At 36.4% G+C, this 22,196-nt stretch overlaps 1 protein-coding gene and 1 pseudogene across 1 annotated transcript in view; one reads left to right on the top strand and one right to left on the bottom strand.

Moving 5' to 3' along the window:
- Positions 1 to 22,196, top strand: part of SPIDR (scaffold protein involved in DNA repair) — a 436,331-nt gene that overhangs the window by 17,892 nt on the left and 396,243 nt on the right.
- Positions 4,373 to 4,491, bottom strand: LOC112482425 (annotated as a pseudogene).

The following is a 22,196-nucleotide window of genomic DNA, read 5'->3' as shown; positions in this document are numbered from 1 at the left end:
CAGAAGCTGTACATTTAACCGTCAGTTTTCTGTCAAGAGTAATTGCTCTCTATACATGTGTATATTTGAATTTGCTTGTGGGATGAGGCGAGTTTGGTGTTCTCCTGCTGTTGCCACGTAAGACCTCTCTAAAAAATTCATCTTTTGGTTGGCCATTGGTAGTATATATAAATACAACTGATTTTTGTTAGTGTCAGTTTTTTGTTTCAACTTTACTGAACTCATTCATTTTAATATTTTTTGGTGGATTCCTTAGGGTTTTCTATATTAAATTGTATCATTTCTGAATAGAGATGGTTTAATTCTTCCTTTCCAATCTGGGTATCTTTTATTTCTTTACCTCACCTAAGTGCCATGGCTAGAACGTCTAGAGCAATGCTGAATATAAGGGGTAAGAGCTAGCATCCTTTTCTTGATCCTTATGGAGGAAAGCATTGTGTTTTCACAGTTACATATAATGTTAACTGTGTGTTCTTTGTAGATATTCTTTATCAGATTGAGGAAGTATCCTTCTATGGCTGATATGTTGAGAATTATTATTACGGAAAGGTTAACTTTTTTCAATTGTTTTGTCTGCATTTATTGAGATGATCTGTTATTTTAATACTTTTTTTTTATATTATGGTATATTACACTGATTCAGTTTGGAATGTTACAACAATCTTGTATCCCTGTTGATTATCTTGTATGACTATTTGTATATGTTGCTGGAATCAGTGTGCTAGTATTTTGTTGAGGATTTTTGTGTGTATATTCATAAACAATACTGGTTGGTTGTTTTCTTGTGCTGTTTTTGGTTTTTAGGGTGTTTGGTTTCATAGTATGAATTAGGAAGTCCCTCTTTTATTTGTTTATTTATTTATTTTTTGGAAGAGTTTGTGAAGGATTGGAATTAATGCTTTTTAAAATGTTCGGTGTAAATCACCAGTGTAGCTGAAGAGGAATTTTCCACTCTGATGGCTAACTGTATAATCAGCTCTTTGTTTTGCTTCTGTAAGTATGCTTGCCCCATAGACCAAAGGGCAAAGTGACCTTGAAATTAACAAAGACTCATCCTCCTTTTTGCTTGTCCTGTCTAGATAACATGTATTGCCTGAGTTCCTGACTGAAAATCTCCCGCTTTGTAACTCTTTGTAACTATGTGAGGACAAATTAACCAGTTGGCTCATGCCAGCTGGCCAAATGTAACTAAACAGATAAGCCCTATAAAAGCAAAGTTGCATCTGAGCTCGGGGGCCCAGATCTTCAGAGCGCTATCCCCTCTGAGACCACTGGCATAATAAACCTGAGTTCTCTAATTCTCCAAGTGGTCCTTGGTTTCTTGCCAGTCTGATTTTTCTGCAGCATTTCTTCAACATAGCTATCTTAGCCTTGGTTTTATCATATATTTCGAAGTTACTGATTCAATCTGTTTTTTTATGTGTATTCAGTTTTTTATTTTGACCTGAGTCAATTTTGCTAGTTTGTGTCTCTAGGAATTTGTTATTTTATTTTAGTTATCTAATTTGTGAGCAAATAGTTGTTCTTATTATTCCTTTATAATCCTTCCGATTTCTGTAAGTTTGGTAGTGCTTCCCTCTTTCTTTCTTTCCTGATATTTGCAATTTGAATCTCTTCTCTTTTTTGCTTGGTCAGTCTAGCTAAAGATTTGTCAATTTTGTTGATCTTTTCAAGAAACCAACTTTTGGTTACTTTTGTAGTCTTTATTGTTTTGTTCTCTTTCATTTATTTCTGCTTAATTGGTCTTCCTTTCTTCTGGTTGTTTTGGGTTTAGTTCTTATTTTTCTAGTTTTCTGAGGTGAAAGGTTAGGTAACGAATTTGAGGCCTTTTTAAAAAATTGACTTTATTGGGGTGACATTGGTTAATAAAATTGTATAGTTTTCAAGTGTACATTTCAATAATAGATCATGTGTATTGCATTGTGTGTTCACCACCCAGTTAAATTTCTTTCTGAGCATTTACATCTGCATATTTCTTTGCAAGAATTGCTTTAGCTACATCTATAAGTTTTGGTATGTTTTGTTTTTATTCTCAAAATATCTTTTAATTTTTTCTTGCGATTTCTTTTTTGATCCATTGTTACTAAGGAATGTGTTGTTTAATTTTCACATTTTTGTGATTTTTCCAGTTTTATTTGTTAATTTTTTAATATTGTTAAATTGAATATTACTAATATGATCTTATAAATTAATTGAGGTTTGTTTTATAGCCTAACATATAGTCTGTCCAGGAGAATATTTCATGTTTATGTGAGAAGAATGTATATTCTGCTTTTGTTCAAGGGGATCTTCATGATTTCTTATGGGAAGTCAGCTGTTAATCTTATTGAAGATTTTTTACATAATAAGTCATTTTTCTCTTGCTGCTATCGTGATTTCTTTTTGTTTTTTGACCAGTTGACATGATGTGTCTAGGGTGGATATCCTTGACTTTATGCTAGTTGGAGTTCTTTCAGCTTCTTGGGTGTATAAATTAGTATTTCATCAAATTTGGGGTGTTTGGAGGCTTTATTTCTTCAATATTCTTTCTGCTACTTTCTCTCCTTTTCTAGGATTCTTATTATATGTATATTTGTATACTTGATGGTATCCCACAGGTCTCTGAGATTCTGTTCATTTTTCCTTATTCTGTTTTTCTTTCTGTTTTTCAGTTTGGATAATCTCGATTTTGTCCTATCTTAAAGTTTTTTCTGTCAGCCTCATCTCTGCTATTGAGCCCCTCTAGTGAATATTTCATTTCAGATATTTCTATCTGATTCTAGTTTTTTTTTTTTTAATAATTGTTATATCTATTTATATTTGGTGAGGTATTTTTAAATTTCTTTTAATTTTTTTGATATAATATTCTTTTTTTTTTTTTCCCTCCTTTGAGCATATTTATAATAGTTGGTTTAAAGTCTTTGCCTAGTGAATCCAATTTCTGGGCTTCTTCAGGTACATTTTCTCTTGACAGCTTTTTCCCTGTTATACTTTGCTGTTTCTTCATGTATATTATGTATGTGTATATATGTATATATATTTGTTGTAAATTAGACATTTTAAATAATATAATGTGACAACTCTGGACTTTAAATCCCCCCACCCCAATTTCTTTTTGTTGTCATTGCTATTTGTTTTAATGATTTTCTCAGACTAATTTTGTAAAGTTCATATTCCCTATTGTGTGTAGCTGCTGAAGACTCCATGGTTGCTTTAGTTGTCTGTGAATTATTGGACAGAGATTCCTTAAATGACATGAGCCAATGTCTTTCATCCTTTACTGAGGGACTCTGTGTTCACTGGGGCATGCCTTCTGTGCTCTGTCAGTGTATAACCAACTTAACCTTCCCTTCTTGTGCAGGGCCTCAAGGTTATCCAGAGTTGAGAGAATGGGACCATCTCAGGTTTTTCCTTGGTATGCACGCTACCCTGTACATGCAGGTAGCATTCTAGATCCCCAGGAACGTGTCATATCTTTTCAGTAGTGCCTATGGACACCTCATTCTCCAGATCTACCTTTTTAAGTATTTTTGGGCAGTCTCAGTTTGTTAAATCGCTATTGCTGCTTCAGGCAGCTGTAATGTTAATAAATTGCTGCTGATTATTTTAGACAAATACCTGGGAGATAGTATGAGTGAGCTCTGAGTCAGGTTAAATTATGATAAGTCCTGTGAATAGGGTTTTTTTTTCAGGAGCTACTGGGCAGGTCAAATAGTGATAGTACTCTGAGGATGGGGCATTTTGAGGAACTCTAAACCTAGTTTGCTCTCTCCTGTGACTGGTGGGCTGCCGGTTTACACAGCTACTCTGGTTACAAGGCTGCTGTTCTTTAAACTTACCATGGAGTTAGGGGACAGGAAACTAGGGCAAGTTAAAACACCACAAAGTTCACTTTTTTTTAACTGAGATTCAGTTCTTTTTCTTGAGTAAATGCTATTCAGTTTATTATAAGCCTATGGTTAATTTCCAGAGTTCTGAAAAATAAGGTTTTGACTATTTTTGGCCACTGTTCTCATTTCTTTTATGGAGGAATGGGTTATTAGAGGTCCTTACCTTATTCTGGAAGTTTGCTCATCAATTTTTTTATTTTAGCCACTCTGATAGGTGTGCGATGATAACTCACTGTGATTTTAAGTTATTTCTATGATGGCTAATGATGTTGAACCTGTTTTTATTTGCTCACCATCTATCTATCTTGGTGAAGCATCTCTTCATGGTTTTTTTTTTTTTTCCATTTTTAAATTGGACTTTTTGGGAGATTACTATTAATTTTGAGTTTTTAAAAAATATCCCAGATAATAATATTTCGTTCATTTCCAAACACTATCTCTCGTAACAAAATTTTTAATTTTTATGGTGTCTATTTTATAGTTTGTGCTTTTTTTTTTTTTAATGCCTACAGAACCCTGTCTTCTTAGGTGGTCTCCCATCCAAGTACTAACCAGGCCTGACCCTGCTTAGCTTCTGAGATCAGACAGGATTGGGCATGTTCAGGGTGGCATAGCCATAGACCATATAGTTTGTGCTTTTGCTTTTAAATATTAGAACTGTTTGCCTAGCTCTAGAACCTAAAGATTTTCTATTTATTTGTAACAATTTTATAGTATAATGTTTTACATTTAAATTTGTGTTAATTTTTATATTTTGAGGTAATTTTTATATAAGATAAGAGATTTAGGTTCAGATTTTTTTTTTTTTTTTTTGCTTTTGGATGCTCAGTTGTTAAAAGTCTATTCCTTCCTCCATTAAATTGCTTTTGCATATTTGTCAGAAACCAATTGAGCAATTATATGTGGGTCTGTTTCTGGGTTTCTGAAATGTTCCACTCATCTGTGTGTCTATCTCTTGGCCAAATTCACTCTCTTTATTATTGCAGCTACAGGCACACCATGTTTTATTGCACTTTGCTTGATTGTGCTTCACAGATGTTGCATTTTTTACAAATTGAAGGGAAGACCTCAACCATCCAAAAGGTTACAACTTGCTTTATTATGATGCTTTATTGTGGTGGGTCAGAACTGAACCTACAGCATCTTTGAAGTATGCTTATATATAAGTAAGCCTTAACATCGGATAGAGTGACTTCCCACTTTATTTTTTCTTTGTTAAGACCGTTTTAGCTCTACTAGGGCCTGTGCCTTTCCCTATAACTTTAAAAATCAGCTTGGCTCTGTCTAAAAAATCTTTGCTGGAATTTGATAGGAAATGAATGAAAGCTGTAGATCAGTTTGGGGCAGATATCTTTAGTATGTCAGTCATTCAGTCAGTTAACACTGGTGTGTCTCTCCATTTCTTAGGCTATCTTTGTGTTCTTTTATTAGCATTTTGAAATTTTTAGTATACAGATGTACACATTTTGGTAAAGTTTTACCTAAGTATTTCATTTCCTTTAGAGTGATTGTATTGTGCTTTTAATTTCAGTTTCTACATGTTAATTGTTAGATTTTCGAGATTGATTGGTTTTTTTCATTGACTTACTAGTGAGTTCAGTAAGGTTCTATCCTGAGACCTTACTGAACTCACTAGTCCTTGGCATTTTTTGTAGATTTCTGGGATTTTCTACATAGACTATCATGTCTCTAGTTTTCTTTTTTAACCTTTATGTTCTCAAATCCACCATCTCCTCCCTACCCCTACCTCGCTGCTTTATTGCTGTGTTAGAACTTCCGGTACCATGTGGGGTAATAGCTGCGAGAGCAGATGTTTTTTATCGGTTACTGATCCTAAGGTAAAGTATTTGTTCTTTACTGATTGAGTATGATGTTAGCTGTAGGTTTTTTGGTAGATACTCTTAAATTGAGGTAGTTTACCGCTTTGGAGTTTGCTGACAGTTTTATCATGGATGGGATTGGATTTTGTTATGTGACTTTCCTGTACCAATTGATATAATTTTTCTTTTTAGTCTTGATAATGGTAGATTACATTGGTTGATTTTTTTTTTTTTTTTGAATGTTGAATTGGCCTTGCTCACCTTGAATAAACCCCACTTGGTCTTGGTGTGTAATTTCTTGTAGACATTATTAGATAACTGTTGCTGATACTTTATTGAAGTTTTTTATATTTAAGTTCATAAGAGATAGTTGGTCTGTAGTTTTCTTTTTTGATACTGTCTTTGACTTTAGTGTTAGGGTAGTACTAGTTTAAAATCAGTATGGAAGTATTCTTTCTCTGTTTTCTGGAAGATACTGTATAAAATTGATGATAATGCTTTGTTAAAAGTTCATTAGAAATCTATAATGAAATTATCTGGGCCTAGAGGTTTGTTTTCAGGGACCTTAGGTTATCTATTATCTCATTTGTTTTGGAAGTTTGTGGTTTTTGAGGGCTTGGTTGATTTCCTCTAAGTTGTTGAATTTTTGAGTGTAATGTTTATAGTTTTATAAAATATTTTTAATGGCTATAGGGTTTATAGTGCTATCTCACCTATTTAAAATTCATATTGGTCGTTTGTATCTTCTATTTCTGTTTTTGTCACTCTTAGAATTTTATCAATTGTAGTTATCTTTTTGAAGAACCAGCTCTTGGTTTCATTGATTTTTTAAAAAAATGATTTTTCTGTTTTCAATTGAGTTAATTTCTGTTCCTTATTATTCTTTTACTTTTGCTTTTCTTTTTTTTCTCCTAGTTTCTTGAGGTTGGCATTTAAATTAACTTGAGACTTTTCATTTCTAATGTATTTAGTGCTATGACTTTCCCTCAGTTCTCCTTTAGCTGCATCCCATATAGTTTGATACGTTTTATTTTCCGTTTTAGTTGGTTTTGTGTGTTTTAAAAATTTCCTTTAAAACTTTCTCTTTGATCCATGCATCAGTTAAGCTTGTTGTTTAATATCCATGTATTTGGCATTTACGTGTTGTCTTTCTCTTATTTATTTTTAATTTAATCTTTATGATCAAGCAACACATAGTTGATTTCAATCTGTTGTATTTGCTTAGGTTCATTTTATTACTGAATATGCTTTATTTGAGTGAATATTATTTTGTGTTTGGAAAATAATATTTATTTTGTTTTTTGGGTGGGGTTTCTCTATGTGTCAGTTAGATATTATCTGGGTTTTTTTTGTGTGTTCAGATCTTGTATAACTTAGCTTATTTTCTATCAAGTAGTCCTGTCGGTTGCTGAGGTTGTGGGGTGCAGTGTTGAAGTCTCCACCTATAATAGCGCATTTATCTATTTATTCTTTCAGTTTTATGAGTTTTCTTTTTAAATGTATTTTGAAGTTCTGTTGTTTGGTATTGTTATGTCTTCCTGATGTATTGATCCTTTTCTCATTATGTGTAATGTTCCTCTTTGTTTCTAGAAATTTTCTTTGGACCAGGAGTCTACTTTATCAGATATTGAAATAACCACTCCTGATTTATTTGTCAAAGAATGCCTGGCGTATCTATTTCCATTTATGTTTGACCTCTTTATAGTATTGAACTTAAAATGAGTTTTTTCTGAATAGCATATGGTTGGTTTATATTTTATTATTTACTCTGCCAGTCTCTGTCTTTCGATGGATGGATGTATTTAGATCATTTAAATGTAAGGTAATTATTGATCTCCGAGTGCTCAAGTTTGCTATATTGTTATTATTTCTTTGTTTCTTTTTTCTTGCCTTTCTGGGGTTACTGGAACAATTCCGTTTTGATTAATTTATAGTTTTTTGAGTTTATTTTTATATAGTTTCTTACTGGTTTTTCTAGATATTACAATATGCATATGTAATTTATCACAGCCTACATATGCAGCATGTTACCACTTCAAGTGAAGTATAGAAAATTCACTTTTCACTTAGATACCTTTGTTTTTCTGACTTTTAAATATCATTGTCTTGAGTGTTAGTGTTATAATTTTTGTTTCAATCATTGTATATGAGTTATACAATTCACAAGGAAAAGGATTGTCTTTTATATTTATGCATATTTCTGCCTTTATCTTTTCTTCTTCTTTCCTCCCTGCTGCCATAAGATTCTTTCATTATTTTCTTTCTGTTTGAAGACTTCCTTTAACCAGTCTTTAAGGGAACATCTGCTAGACTCCAAATACTTTGTTTTATTTTTTCTGAAAATGGCTTTATTTTCTCTTGATTTCTCAAGAACAGTATTGCTGGATATAAAATTCTGGGTTGCAGTTCTTTTCTTCAAGAACTGAAAAATAATTGCTCCACTTTTTTCTGGCCTGTAAGTTTGCAAATGAAAATCCTAATTATAATGAAAATTAAATGAAAATTATAATTGGTGTCCCCATGTAGTTTGTATATCGTTTATCACGGCTGTTTTCCAGACTTTTCTTTGTAGTTTTTAAAAGTTTAATTTTGATGTATCTTGACATTTATTTCTTTGGGTTTATCCTGCTTGGGGTTCTTTCAGCTTCTTAAAATTGTAGGTTTGTATTTTTTGCCAAATATGGGAAATTTTAAATTGATATTTTTAAATACTATTTCAGCTACATTTCTTTGTCTTCACCTTTGGGATTCTCATGATCTTTATTTAATTGTTGACATCACTTGATTGTATTTTCTCATCCATCTTTTGATAGTATCAGTTCTTAGTATGAAGAGCGATTTCCAATTGCATTCTGGACATTTTTTCTATTATTTTAGGAGATGCTGGGTTCTACGTAAGTATTTTAATAGGCAATTACCCTAAGATTTAGCACACATGTCCTGGCCTACTTTTGTGTACTGTGGTTCCAATGATAGTGTTACTAAACTCAGATTTGGCAGCTTGCCCCTCATGAGCCAATAATTGAGAGACAAGTGTTGGTGGGAGGAAAGCAGATTCATTCAAGATGGTGGACTGCCGTCACGAAAGTAAGTAGATCAAATGAATTAACAAGGAGTGGATGAGGAGTTCCTCTTTTCAGGAATGAGTCAGCATGATGAAATGTCCTTTGTAGAATGCTATGATAAACATCTTGGAGCTGGTCAAGAGGAGGCTGTTTTGCTCCATCTAGGGAAGGATTTTGTGGTCAGTCTTACTGCACTGAAATGTCTGGGAACCTAGTCAGCTTCTTTTGAAGTCTGTTCCTAGGGTTCTCAAGCAAGCAAACAAGCAAGCTATATATTAGTTAACAAGGCATTTTTGTGTACATAAAAATGAGAATGAGATTGGAAGGATAGAAAAGGAATTGGTTACAATCATAAAACTACAATAACACTTCAGCAATCACAGTTACAATCCCGCTGTCATTTCCTTATTGCCATTTCTATGGAAGTTTTATTGATCTACCTGTAATGGTCTCTTGGGACAATAATTTATCATGAAATTTTCAAACTTCCAATGAGACATGGTGTTCAGTTCCTCTAGTTGGAAGAAGAGGCCCTAAGTGCATTTGCTTTCTAATTATCAAGGTCTAGCTACATAATTTAGTTATACTTATTATGATTATTTTGAATAGTCCATAAGAGATTAATGTTAACACAAATACAGTTAAGTATAACTTTACAATTCCTTTTAGAACAGCTTTTATTCCCAATGATATTCAAGAGGATGAATCAGAAAACTAATCTGCCATGTCTTGGAACAAGAGAGTAGACACACAAAGAAGGAAGAGTAAGGGCAAAAAAGCAAGCACGCTATTATATTAGGCAAAGCCTGTTTGAATTGGAGAAAAAAGCTGTATCAAAGAAATAAAGCCTGTGTGTGGTTAGTGTGCAGTTATAGTAGTTTAAATTTTAGAACATTGCAATGTTATTTTGGTCTGCTTGGCATATCTGGTGGCATATTTTTTGGTCTGCTTGAAATAACCAGAGGGAACAAAAGGTGGTTCCCTAAGTTGGACTCCTGGGTGTCTCTTTGTTGGGGAGCAGAGTCTCAGGCACACAGGGTCCAAGAAGCTTCCCTTGCCAGGCAGGCAGTTGTTAGGGTAGAGATCTCTCCTACTGGTCCCTCCCTTTCCTCCCTTCCTCCCTCCCTCCTTATGTTTCTCTCTTGGAGTCTAGTGGGGAAGATCTGAGTTCATTGGGGTCACAGAGGTTTCCTGGTTGGACTGCTTGTTATAGCTGGATCTCTTTAGCAGGTGCCCCTACTCCTGCATTGTCTCTGAGATGAGAAAAGGGATCTAGAGATCACCTATGCCTGTCCTGCTGCTTGACTGGATTTCTCTCTCCTGGGGAGGGGAGTCTCTTCCAGCCCAGTGGAGAATGAGAGTGCTTCCCTTGGTCACTTATTATTAGCAGGGCTCCAGAATTGCTCTCTCTTTTTGGTGGTGCTGGGCTTGTTTGATGTCAGAGAAACTACTGTTTTACGAAGTAGAGGAATGAACTAGGTTGTGGATAGGGAAACATCAAGTCTGAGTCTGTTAGGTCTCAAAGATATAAGATACCCTGTTACTTCGTTTTTCCTTCAGTTTTGGGCTCTAAAACCAGTGTACTGCTTTCTTACTGCCTTCTAGAATTTTCACAGTCCCTTGTGTTATTTTCAGAGATTATAGTGTTTTTTAGTGGGGAGAAGCAGAGAAACGAGTCTCTACCATCTCGTTCAGGTCAGAAGTTTGGCAACACTTTTCAACTCTTTCAGCTGTTTCTTTTGGCATTTACTTTATTTAAAAAAACATTTATAAATGTACAATCAGATAATATAAGCATTTTGATGTATTTCCTGCTGCTCGTTTCTATGAATGTTTATATCTATTACAAAACTGATATTTTAAAGCTTAATGTCATTAGTATTAACGTCATTTGAATGTTAATCTGAATACTGTTTTCCATTCTGATAAAATCTGAACATGCATTTTTATGTATAAATAAGATTTCCGTTGGCTTCTCATAAATTCGTAGGTTTTAATTTCCATTCTTATAACGAGTAGAACATGTGTAGAGCATTAGAAATTGTTACTTTAACCAAACAAGTAGTGGAATGCAACATTGTCTATTTTAAGCTTACAACTCTGAAAAATGTGTCAAAATGTGTGTAATCAGAAGAGTTGAATGGGACAGGAAAATATTAAAATAGTTGTGTCAAGTTGGTAGCCAGGTGCCTGGTACATAGTTTGTATTTAGTTCTTGGAATGGATGAATAGTGGGACCATGGTGACTCTCTTTAAAAAAATTTTATAATGTTAAGACAGTAAATAGGGAAAACATTTTGCGAAGATTTAAACACACAACAGTTTTTTAAAAAGGTATTTCTAAGAAAACCTGGCTCTAGATTACATTCCATAATTTTTAAAAACTGCGACTGAGAAGAACAGTGTATAATATTGTCTATCCAATAGCTAATTTATTTTTAGAAAGAGAAGAAACTTACTTAGTGCCTACATCTTGCCACAGTTTTACCAAGATTTCAAAAATATTTTCTCTTTGAACATTACCTGTAGAAGTCTTCCTTATTTTGAACCAGTTTGTTGAATTTGATGTTCAGCTCTTTGTCACTTGTACACTTATTTAGTGTAGGTAAATATATCTGTACATTTGTGTGAAGAAATACAGTAACCAGAGGGAAAACAGTTTTTAGGAAAGGTTAATGAAGAAATCAAATTGCAGTGGTTGGAAGAATAAACATTTTGTTGACAAATCTCTGTATAAGTGTGCTAGGGAATAAAAGGAGCAGGGGGTAGCTAGTTGGGGTCATGGTAAGAGAGATATTTTAAAAAATATAATAGACTTGAGCACTGATGACTGATGGATTCAGTGATGGGACAGGTTAAGGTAAGAGATATTGGAATTCAGAATGCAGTGTTTAATGACTGGCATCATGTTCTTCTGTTGAAGATTTCCTTCTTGTAGACTCAAGACACTGGATTGTAAGGCATTAGAAGTTTCTTTCTCGGTCTTTAAAATACTCAACAGAGTAAAAAGTAATATTTTCACTTTTGTACCTAATGGTATATATTTCACACCAATAAGAAATTCTAAGCATATACAGAGAAGCTTGCAGTTTTGAATTTGATCTTGAGAATGCTTTGTGTTTAATCTACCCATACAGGTTGAATTCTAATGCCATATACTTAGTGTTGGTTCTCAAATTTTAGTAGTATAAGAATCACTAGAGATGGTTGTGAAAATGTGGATTCTTAGGTCTCTCCTTCCTCAAGATTCTAATTTGGAGTTTGAGGACCTACATATCTATAAAAGCATACTTGGTGATTGTGATGTGCATAGTCCTTGGGTTGCATTTTTTAAAAAAATTATGGTAAGTTATACATAATACAGTTTATAACTTTAACCATTTTTAAGTGTACATTAAAATGTGACACTAAGAGCTGAACAGGTCTTATAATTAAGGATATACAGAAGAAGCCACATCGAGACTAGTAGGAGAGGCAGAGATGTGGAAAGGGGCTGGTCCTGCACCCACGTGTGGTGGTTAAAATTGGGGAGAGATATCTTGGCTGTGAAGGATCACCCTGAGGAGCGAGCAGTCCTGGCCCCACACCAAGCTTCCCAGCCCCGTGTCGTAAGGTCAGGAAAAGAAGTACACCTGACTTCTGGCTGTGTAAACCAGCAGAGATTGTGATGGAGTGAGACGGAGGGTGGCTGGAGTCCCAGGCGTCCCTCTTAAAGGGCCTGCACCTGGACTCACTTCCTTACGGACTTTCTCACCTTCAGCACTGGGGCAGCAGTGCAAAAGTTGTCAGGGACATATGGGGAGGAACTGAATTTTCTGGCTTCAGGGTGAGGGATGAGCGACAGCTTTCTCCCAGACAGAAGTGCTGGCAGAGGCCATTGTTTCTTTGTTGAGACTTTTCCCCACCTAACATGCAGACTGAACCTTGCTGACACCGTTTGTTGTGCCCTGGTGATTCCCTGAGACCCAGCCCCACCCAACTTTAAGGCCTCCTATACAAATGACCTCTTTAGTTCATGCTACAAACTTTCTTCAGATCTCTCAAAGGTTCACAAAACCCAAGCAAGCAGCATCTGGCTTTGGTGTGCCCTGTACCTCTTGCTGAGCATCCCCAAGCTTGGCGTTAGTCTCAAAGGTTCACAAACCACAAACAAGCAGCATTTGGCTTTGGTGTGCCCTGTACCTCTTGCTGAGCATCCCCAAGCTTGGCGTTAGTGGCAGCCGGCCTCGGTTCACAGCTTGGCCTCTCCCAGGTACCTCCAAGCCTAGCACAAGGGGCAACCATCTGCAGATCACATTGTAGCTCATACCAACTGGCACCAGGCAAGGGACAGCTAGCAGCTGACCTTAGCTTGCAACAGACTCCCACCCCCAAGAGGCTCCAGGTGCAACACACCTGGTAGACCACTTCAGATCACACCAGAGTACTATCCAACCACCTTCACAAAAGATATATCCAAAGGGCAGACTGGGCAAGCACCAGAGCCCTGTTAAAGCAAATCCTGCTTCATAGGGTTGGCCCCTGCACAACAGCTTCTCCACGTTAGTCATGGCCAGTCTTCACATATCCATTAGCCTGAGGTTTACTCCCTCCCATTGATGTGCAGACAGCAGCCAAGGCTCAACTACAACAAAACTGCACATACCTGGAGCACCCGGCTTAGGTGACAAGGGAGACTGTGCCCCTGGGCCCCACAGGACACCTACTATAGAAGGCCATTCTAAGACCAGGAGACATAGCAGCTCTACATAATACATAGAAACAAGTATAGGGAGGCAGCCAAAATGAGGAGACAAAGAAACATGTCGCAAATGAAAGAACAGAACTAAGCTTCAGAAAAAGAACTAAACAAAGTGGAGACAAACAATCTACCAGATGTAGAGTTCAAAACACTGGTTATAAGGATGCTCGGTGATCTCACTGAGAACTTTAACAAAAAGATAGGAAACGTTAAACTGGAGATAGAAAACACAAGAAAGATCCAGTTAGAAATGAATAATACAATAACTGAAATAAAGAATACTTTAGAGGGAATCAACAGTAGATTAGGTGAAAGAGAAAATCAGATCAGCAATTTGGAAGATAAGGTAGCACAAAACACCCAATCAGAATAGCCCGTCCCCCGCCCCCCAAAAGAATCCAAAAGAATAAGGATAGTTTAAGGGGTCGCTGGAACAACATCAAGTGTAACAACATTCACATCAGAGAGGTACCAGAAGGAGAAAAGAGCAGGGAATTGAAAACCTATTTCAAGAAATAATGATGGAAAACTTCCCTAACCCAGTGAAGGAAATAGACATACAAGCCCAGAAAGTGCAGAGAGAGTCTCAAACAATATGAACTCATAAGCGATTTGACTATAATGTGTCTTAAAGTGAATTTTCTTAGATTTTATCCTGCTTAGAATTTTCTGAGCATTGTGAATGTGTAGATTCATGTCTTCCATCAAGTTTGAGAAGTTTTCAGCCATTTCTTCATCAGATACTCTGCCTGCCCCTTTTTCCTTCCTCTTTCCATTATGTGTATATTGATATTCTTGATGGGATTCTACAGGTTTCTTACATTCTGTTCATTGCTATTCATTCTTTTTCCTTTCTGCTCTCTTTGGCTGGCTAATCTCACAGTTGACTGGATAATCTCAGTTGACCTATATTCAAAGAATTCACCAATTCTTTCTTCAAATCTGCTATTGAACCTTTAGTCAATTTTTTGTTTTATACTTTTCAACTTCACAATTTCTAGTTGGTTCATTTTTATAGTGTCTATCTTCATTGATATTGTTTATTTCTTACATTGATATTTCCTTTTTCTAGTTACCTTTAGTTCCTTTCCCACTAGTTCCTGTAGCTCTTTGAATATATTTAAGATAATTGATTCAATATCTTTGTCTTTTTCAATCAGTGTTTGAACTTCCTACTGTATATTATATTTTGTTTCATTGAATGCCTCTTAAGATTTTGTTGAAACCTGGTCATAATTACAACATGGCTGTTCTGGAAATGAGATTATTCCCTTCCACAGACTTTGTTGTTGCTGCATATGTGTTGTATGTTTGTTTAGTGACTTTCCTAAACTGTATTTTGAGGTCTGCATTTTTTGTCTGTGTTACCGCTGAAGTCTATTGTCCTTTAATTTAGTGGTCAGCTAGTGTTTTTCATTTCTTAAATGTAAAGAAACTGAGAAAAAAAAAATGCTCTCTCAGTTTGCAGATTGGCCCTGTGTTGGGGCTCTCCTTCAACATTTAGCTATTTACAACTGTGCTTTCACCAATGCTTCTTGCTTGCACGGAGCCTGATAGCCAGAAGTAAAAGCTTAGGGTGTTTTCAAGCTTTGTCTAAGCACATATAAGGTAATGGATATTTAGATATTTCATTCATTGAACATCTTCACCTAATGCCTGTTTACCAGGTACTTGTTTTTAGCAAATCTATGATGGAAGAGACCTTATTTATTTATTTATTTATTTATTTATTTAGGCAACCCTTGGTTGACCTCACAGATTGCAAGGACCTTGTCAGACGGGATCGTGCTTGTTCAGGCTGGTGTGGCTGTAGATGGGGAGTGATCTTTAAAAGATGTCCGGTATAATAGCCAGCCAGTTGCTTAGGCATTAAGTAATTTGGTCCAGTATACAGTAGGTAAGACCTTGTTCTCAAACTTTAAGGTCTATTTGTTTATATGGGACTCTTTTTTATTAATTCCACTCTAGCAGAGTAAGATAGCAAAAATGTAGGATTCTAATACCATATTCTTTTGTGATAGGATACCAAAGACTCAGTTTGCCTTTTGACTGATCACTTTTGCCTTATCATTCAAGGATTTAGGGAACTCTTGAAGACAATGGCCTCAAGTCATCTTAGCATTTTAATTGTTTTTTGTTCTTTCTTTAGTAGTCAGAACCTGCTTCAGGGTATGTGTTGTTATTATTGTTGTGTGTATGATTGTATACACTCACATATGCATATTACAAGTTTAATATATTTTTGTTGACCTTAAACAAATAGCCAGATATTTCTCCAGAAAAATGGGTTCATTTGGGAACAACAAAGAATTGCAATTTGGAACACATATCTAATGGTGAACTATGTACAAGTCCGGAGAAACAAAAGAGAGGAACGATTTTGGACTTGGGAAGAGCTGTTGTAAAGTCCATTGGAGGAAACTGAAAGTTTGAGATATAGTGATTTTAATTGGCTGAATTATGGCAGTCTCCCATAGATTGAGCTGTTAAAGTCAAAGAGGAATCTTTTCCTCCTGCAGAGGTAGTGAAGTAGTATGCAAGGTACATCTCTTCCTGTTGGGGTCAGTAGTGTGCTTTGAGTGACACATGTGTGAGAGTTCTTTCCTAGCCTTTTGATTTCATTTTAAATGAAGTTTCTGTTTATTAATTTTTACATGTCCCCCATTTGATCAAGCTCTTTCTCTGAAAGCATCGCTGATCAAGAGTCAGATTTTCTGGATTCAATGGCCTTTTGTTCCTTGATGCCAGGATGAACCTTTCTTGGATGTTGTGTCCTTATCTCAAAATGTCTGGAACAAAATGTCTTATCAGTAATACAACCCATAGGTTGCAAATTCAGAGACCGAATTTGGATAGGAATCCAGAGTCAGTTAATAGTCTAGATGAAGAAGGACTTCTGTGAATTTTAAAACTTCTAACTGGCCTGGTCTGAACATCTTGGAAAGCTGTCTCATCAAGTGTTGTCTGCTTCAATTTCAGAAAATTTTCACCTGCAGGTCATCAGATGATGTGTAGGTTCAGGTAGGGTTTAGTGGTTTCTTTAGATGCAGCATGTGAATCCAGTAGTCCATTCTCTGGAGTTTGGTGGCACAAGGGTTGGTTAGCAGTACCTGATAGGGATCTTTACAACAAGGTTGAAGAGGGTCTTGGAGGTGTCGTTTCCAATTGATGAAATCTCCAGATTGCAAAGTGTGTTGCTTAAGGTCTTTATCTTCCTGACACAAAGTAAAGATTGCTTTACTTGAACATGGTTAATATTAATAAAAACAATTAGATCTTTAAAATGTTGATTTATAATCTCCTTTTAAAGCTGCAGATCAAAAAGAAGCAGAGGCCTATGACTATCTCAGAGTGAGAGTTGAGTTCCAAAGGGGTGCGTCTGAGATTTAGAAGGACCAAAGGCATTGCTTTAGGCCAACATATTTGGAAGGTCTCTACAAATTTTGCCAAGTGAGTCTTAATACCATTAGTGTGTTCGCCTAAACCAAAGAATTGAGGGTGGTAATCATGGTGGAAGTATTGTAAAACCTGCCAAACAGCACAGGCTTGTCAAAACACCTGACCAGTTAATTGGGTTTCCCAATTACCATGGAGTTTGAGAGGCATTTCCCAGGTAGTGATAATCTTTCCCAAAAGGACATTTTCCATAGAATAGTCAGTAGCACGTGTACAAGGTAAAGCCTCAGTCCAGTGAGAAAACATGCAGACCATGACTAAAATATATTCATAATCAAAATGGGGAAAGCTCTATGAAGTCCAATTGCCAAACCTCAGATGGTCCATTGGGCATTTTAAAGTGTCTGGGAGTAGTGCAAAAGTCTTCCCTGGGTTGTGTATTGGGCGAGTAGAGCAAGTGAGGTAGGCAGTTTTTGCTACCTTATTAATATTTCCTCATCAGTGTTAATTAATGTTTTTTGTAGTTGGGTCAGTGGTTTAATACATGTATACTAATTAGGAATGGGAATTATAGTGTTTCTTGTAGGACTGGATTGTTAATTAGCCCCAACTAGAGCTTTATCTTTTTATGAAATCCACAATAGTTGAATTTTCAATCTTGTGTTTTGTTTTGTTTTGTTTTGTTTTTGACCCTGAGGCCAGTTGTTGACCTTCTCTAGCCAGTTTTTCAAAGTTATCATTTGGGGAAATATCTCTTTGGTCCAAGACAGAGGTTTGACCTCTGTTAGCTCCTCTAAGGGCATCATTCCTTGCAGAAGTTTCAGCAAGGTGATTTATCTTAGCTTCCAGAGTATCCAGTTTAGAATGCCCTTAATAATAACTAAAGCAGCAGGTGAAAGTGTACTATACAACAATTCTTGCCTGAACATACTGGCCATTTAAAATTTTATTTCTGCTTCAAGTTAAGGAATCCATATTGCTTCCACAACATTCCAAAATTATGAGCTACTCTGAAAGCACATCTATCAGTATAAAAATTGGCAGTTTTGCCCTTGGTTAGGGTGCTAGCCCATGTGAGCCTGTATTATTTGGTTTGCTAGGCTGTAGTAGCCAAAGGCAAAGGTGCCACTGTAGTTACATCTAGGGGGTGTTAATATTGCATATCCAGCAGTATTTGCCATTGCCACCTTTTAAATAAGAACTATCAGTGAACCATGAGAAGTCAGTGTTACTCAAAAGAGTTTCTTGCAGATAATCAGGAGAGGTCAAGAGGTGATCTATCATTGTTAAGCAATCATGAGGTGCTTTTTCAGTAATGGAGGAGAGAAGAATAGCAAGATTAAGTTTATTACAATGTGAAAGGTTATGTGAGGAGCAGTTAAAAGGATTTCTTAGGAGGTTAGGTGGCTGACTGCAAAATGTTGAGTGTGATAATTCAGGAGCCCTTCTGAAAGGGGTACAAAGATGGTTAAAGGCTTCTTCGATTTCTTTAACCGAAAGGGCAGTGGCAGTACTGGCTCTAAGACAAGAAGGATATTTCTATGCCACAGGGATCAATTTCTGTATAATAGACCATGGGTTAATGATGGACCCATGTTTTGGGTGAGTATTCCAAGGGCATTTCCTTTTCATATACAAAAAAGGAGATTTGATCATTGGGATGCTCAAAGGCAGGTGAGTTCATTAAACTCTTCTTTAAAGCCTATGCTGTTCTGTTCTCCCCATAATGGGTTGGGGTTGTTGTTCTTCAGTAAAATGTGCAGAGGTTTGGCTATAAGGGAGAGATTTGGGATCCAATTTTGGCAGTAACCAACTAGCCTGAGAAAATCTTGCAACTGATGGTTAGTTGTGGGTTTTGAGAAACTTAGGACACCATCAAGCCTTTCTGAACCTAGGTACAGCCCTTGTTCTGATATCAGATGCCCTGAATATTGAGCAGTTTCTCCTTGGTGACCATATGTCCTTTAAGGGCTAAAAATTTTAGCAAGTGGATGCTTCCTGTGAGGAGACTTGGGAGGAAGAGCAAAGAAGCAATTCTTTCACATATTGCAACAAAGTAGAACCCCTAGGAAACTTTATATCATCCAGATCGACCTTCAGGATTTGTGAGAAATAAGGGTTCTCAGTAAAACCCTAAGGTATTATTGTCTAGGTGAATTGTTTTCCTTCCCAAGTAAAGGCAAAAAACATATTGGCTAGCTCCTTCAACTGGAATGCTAAAGAATACACTGCATAAATCAGTTACAGTAAAGAATTTACTTTTAGTGGGGATGGATGTTAATAGCATATGAGAGTTAGGAACAACAGTTTTGAGAGATAACAGTGTTGTGTTCTGCTTGGAGATCCTAGACAAACTCACATCCTTGACATTGGGTTTTCTCACAGTAAAATAGAAGTATTACAGGGACTAGCACTAAGGATAATGGGGCCCTGAGCCTTGTAATCTTCTGTTAACCTTATACCTTAAAGGACTTCTTTACTAGCTTTATACCTTAAAGGACTTCTTTACTAGTGGGATATTGATTGCTTCTGGGAAGGGGTTTTGAGGAATCTATTCGAATCTCGATAGGAGGAATCTGTTTGAATCTTGATACTGTGGATTCTGTGAATAATGGTTGATGATTTTGCCCTTAAAAAGGATTGTAACTTATCTACTAAAGACAAATGATCACTGCTCCCAAATGCAGCTGTAGGGTTGTTAGAAATGGAGCAAATAAAAGATGTTAAAGGATGACTTAGTTCATCTGATTGGTTAGTTTGATGACTACTGTCAAATTCTAGAATTATTTCCCCCTTTTGGGAAAGGAGTTTAAGCATACTTTTCTAATACAAATAGGGACAGAGGAATCTAGGAAAAAGTGCTGAATATCTTTCAAAAAGCCCAAACAAAAAGGGATAGGTACAGAGACAATAATCTGTTGAGGTTTATTAGCTATCACCACTATTTGAACTGTTTTAGTACTCCAAGGCAGGAATGTTTTATAACTGTGGGGTTGAGTTTCAAGATTGTGGCTCCAGTGTCAATAAGGGCAGAGAGATTCGTTCCCAATCTGGAGAGTGGTATCTCTGAGCCAGTTAAAAGGCAGGATTGGAAACAGCCCCTCTAGTTCCTTGGAGCCCTGTCTTTGGGAATTAGGAAGATATTGGAAAGCTGTTTAGAAGGCTGAAGATGCCTGAAATGGTTAAGTTTGTGATGATCTCTTTTCCAGTGTCCTGAATTTTTTTTTTTACAATAAACTAGGAGGTTTTTAATTTCATATAGGGGCCTTCATTTTCCCAAACAAGAGCTTTCTTTTGCTGGAGTTGAAAATTAAGAAATTTAGTGATATTTCTTTCAGGTGGCTCATCTAGGGTGTAAGCAAGCTTATTTGTCAAATTGATCAAGTCTAGAGTAGATATGGTCTTCTATGCTATCCTGGTCCTTTTAACTGATAGAAAATGATCTTAGTTCATCCCCTTAATAAATAGAGTTCAAAGCTACGAGAGTAGACTCAACATATGAAGACCAGACTTTGAGAACAATATGAAGTTGAATTTAATAGACATGAACAGGTTCATCAGACTTTTGTGAGCAAGCCTGAATTTTGTTCCAGTCAACAGGCTTTGGAATTACCAGATGCAGTATCTTAGCAATTGCCTGAGCCTGATCATATAAGCCGGTGGGTTGGTCTCCTGATTGTAATACTAGAGATCTTTTAGGATTTTCCTAGTCAGCAATTTTAATTCAGTGCTGATCTGGCCTTCACCAACAAGCGTATGAACTAGCTTATATAAGTTAGAGAAACCAGGTTGATAAGTTTGAATGACTATATTAAATTTCTCAGCAAATTTGCGGGGATCTTCAGTTGCTTTGGGAACATCTTTGACTATAGTTAACAGTTCAGCTTTAGTCCAGGGAATATAAGATCTTTGGGGTTTTGCCTTTCCATACTCAGAAGGCTTAATTTTAAAGGGACAGGTTCTGAGAGGTTAAGAGGAGGAGGAAGGTAGCACTGGTCAGGCAAATGAGCCAGAGGAGAGGGGCGTGATTATTTTGGAGGGCACAGCCTGAGACAAACAAGCTGGCCTCAGGAGCCATTTTGTCTTTCTTTAATTGTTTGTTTGCCTCAGTTAATTGTAATATTTTACTTTGTAAAGAGGCGATTTTAGACTCAGTAATGTTTGGAAGCCTCAAAATAACAATCAACACAGGTGTTCCATTCAGTTTTGGCAATTTCAAAGCTATTGTCAATTTGGTTTTTAAAAAAGTAAGTTTGGGAAATTCAAAAGTTCCCCATAATGGCCATTAGTATTCTTGGTCAAGTTGGTCCATTTAGTTAGAAATGCATGAAGGGGGACCAGTTTCTAAACAGAAAAGTGGCCAGGGTCTCTGAACGGGGAGGTGCCTTCAAAATATTTAGATATCTAGGTTCCAACTTTTCAGAGTTTTTTTTTTTTTTTTTCTTTTGAGCAAAAGCCTGAACAGCCTGAGGGCCAAATACCAGCAAAGTTCCACTAGGAATAGTTTAATTTAAAGAAGTTGGACCAAAGGCTGAATGGTGCAGTTCCAGTGGAACAGCTAGTTCTAAAAGGAATCATATTGAAGACCAGCATATTTCCAGTGAAGCAGCCTGATTTCAAAAGAGTTAGGCTGAAGTGCCAACTAAGTACTGGTTGGACAAAACAAAGCCTTAACTAGAAAAGGATGAAGGCTTACATTAGATCATGAATAGACCCTGAAGAGCTTCAAAATGGAAAGAGAGTGGAAGCTTGGATCCAGGAGAAAGACACCCTCAAACTCCAGTGTCAGCTAGGAAGCAGTGAGCTCAGTGGGCTCTGTCAGTTTACTCACCAGCCTCAGAGCTGTGGGGGTCTACTTTGGAGCTCCATTGAGCCACCAAATAATGTTGATCTTAAAGAAATAGCCATGTATTTCTCTAGCAAAATGGGAACAACAAAGAATTGCAATTTGGGACACGTGGATCATTGACAAATCACTCACAAGTCCAGAGCAACAAAGTAGAGGATCACTCTTTTATGGACTTGAGGGAGGGCCTGTTGTAAACAAAGAGTCCATTGGAAGAAACTGAAAGTTTGAAGTCATGTGCAACTTAATGACAGGGATGCATTCTAAGAAATGGTCATTAAGCAATCTCATTTTTGTGCAACCATCAGAGAGTGCACTTACATAAACCAGAAGGTATAGCCAACCACACATAGGTGCAGCCTATTCTTAGGCTACAAACCTTACAGCATATTACTGTACTGAATACTATAGGCAATTGTAGTACAATGGTAAGTATACTACTTTTTTATGACTGGCAGT

The sequence above is a fragment of the Pteropus alecto genome, unplaced genomic scaffold (genome assembly GCF_000325575.1).
Source record: "Pteropus alecto unplaced genomic scaffold, ASM32557v1 scaffold201, whole genome shotgun sequence".
Lineage (NCBI taxonomy): Eukaryota > Metazoa > Chordata > Mammalia > Chiroptera > Pteropodidae > Pteropus > Pteropus alecto.
The sequence above is the reverse complement of the archived record's forward strand: the minus strand, read 5'-3'. Positions and strand labels throughout refer to the sequence as shown.